We start from the raw sequence: 2389 nt of genomic DNA, 5'->3' as shown, positions 1-2389 counted from the left end.
AGGGCAACGCTTGCGTGCCCACAGATATGGCGCCGCGTGCCACGCGTGCCATAGGTTTGCCATCACGGCACTAAGATCCATGGCACCAGACAGGTTTTAGACAGGCAGTCCTCATCTTATGACCATAACAGAGCCCCAAAATTGATGTTGCTAAGTGAGGACATTTGTTCAGTGAATTTTGCCCCATGATGCAAACTTTTCTTGCCGCATTTGTCAAGCCTTGACAAATGAGCCTTGGTAGTACAGTGGTCTAAAGCACCCTGTTATTAAGACCAGCTGCCTGCAATTACTGCAGGTTCGAATCTCGCCAAGGCTCAAGGTTGACTCAGCCTTCCATCCTTTCTAAGGTAGGTAAATTGAGGACCCAGTTGTGGGGGCAATAAGCTGACTTTGTATAAATATACAAAAAGGGTGAAGGCTATTGCTTAGCGCATTGTAAGCCACCCTGAGTCTCCGGAGAAGGGTGGCATATAAATCAAATTAAAATAAATAAATAAATAATTAAAAAAAAGTGAATCACTGCAGCCGTTAAATGAGTAACACAGTGGTTCAGTGAATCTGGCTTCCCCGCTGACTTTTGCATCTCAGGAGGTCACAAAAGGAGATCCCATGATTCCGGAACATTGCAACTGTCATAAATAGGATCCAGTTGTCAAGCATCTGAATCAGACCAGATTACCAATTTGCTTTCTATATTATGAGACCCAGATGGTTTGGGGGGGGACCATATGCTGACTCTGTAAAATTGCTTAGAGAGGGCTGTAAAAAGCACTATGAAGCGGTATATAAGTCTTGTTCTGTCCCCGGTCCACTCACGCACCCCCACAGATGGCCCGGAGTTAATAAGCCACACAACAAATTCTTTGAAAATAAAGCTGGCAGCAACCCAGTGGCTAGCTGCCAATTCAGACTTTACTCACACAAAACAAAGATTAGACTGCAAGCATTCCGATAAAACAGCAGAGTTTTCAACAATACAAGGATTAATCCAAATGCAGTCCGATAAAACAGGCAGAGTCCAGTAACGCAGAAATCATGGATTAGTTCTAGTTTTTGCTCGTCACAAACTGAACCAGCCACTACACCCACATTTATACCCTGTGGGGTGTGATCCAGTGACTCAGCTAATCTCTGGCACGCCTTCCCCTCTGCTGCGCACGCTTCTCCCTGCGTTATTCGGGTTTTCTCCCACGTAAAATTGGAGGTTCTTGGCAATGTTTCGACAAAGTCTCATTCGTCATCTTCAGGCTGGTGTCTTCGGCTTCGTGCTTCTAGGAGTAATGTGTGTGATCGCAGCTGTTTCTTCCTTTTAACTGCCAGTGGGGGTGTGAACTGATTGGGTGGGAGCTTGGCTGTGTTCTGATTGGGCGGAGGTGTGTTCTGATTGGTTGGGGTTTGGCTGTGCTCTGATTGGATGGGGGGTTGGCTGTGCTCTGATTGGATGGGTGTGTGTTCTGTTTAGGTGGGGGCTTGGTTGTGCTCAGGTTAGTCTGAGTAGCAGGGGGATTTGAGCTGGTGAGCTGTGTTGCTGCTGTTTGGCTTCGTGTTCGTGGGTCGTGCTACCTCTCATGGTGGGTGTCAGTCTGCTTCATGTATGGATTGGAGGAGTTTAAAGGGGCTAATGATGCAGCTTGTATATATATATATATATATATATATATAGTATGTATGTATGTATGTATGTATGTATGTATGTATAATTTTAATATAAACAAACAACTGAATTGTTTTCCTGACTACAGCATGAAATTGGACAGAAACAGGAAATGTGAGCTTTCTAGCATAATTAACACTGTTGGCATGTTTTGTGTGTGCTTTCAGATCTTATCTGAATAAATTAAAGTTAAATTAACCTTGGAATGAAGACTGGGCAGACAAAAGGAGTAAAAAATAAACAAAAAAAAAAGATCAAAATTGGCTACAAAGTTGAACATACAAATATGATTAAATACATTGTTCTTAGTAAAAGCGAACAATGTGTTTCATATCTCAATTCTCCGAAAGGAAGAGGGCCAAAAAAGAAAAATAGCTTGTATCTACTATAAATAGGATTAACAACAAAGTCAGTCAAACATCATAAATATACGCTTGTTTATCCCGCAAATAGCAAATTGGTCAAAGCATGATTATAGGCGGGATGTTGAAAACTAATGTTAGAGGTCCTTCTATGAATTAAGGCTGGTGTGCATACTTCAAAAATAATTTGGGGAAAAAAGGCTACAATTTCATATGAGCAAGGCTCAACGCTTTCTACTATTCAGTCAAGCAGGATATTTTTCTTGCTTTTAAGAATCCACTCATGAAACGCAATTCCGAAAAGCATTATTTTTTTCCCCCAAATTATTTCTAAAATATCTCCAGGTCTGTAATAAAATGGGGAAATTGTTTT

The sequence above is a fragment of the Pituophis catenifer genome, unplaced genomic scaffold (genome assembly GCF_029215685.1).
Source record: "Pituophis catenifer annectens isolate HBS135680 unplaced genomic scaffold, rPitCat1.0.hap2 SCAF_8, whole genome shotgun sequence".
Taxonomy (NCBI): Eukaryota; Metazoa; Chordata; class Lepidosauria; order Squamata; family Colubridae; genus Pituophis; species Pituophis catenifer.
Note: the sequence above shows the minus strand (reverse complement) of the source record.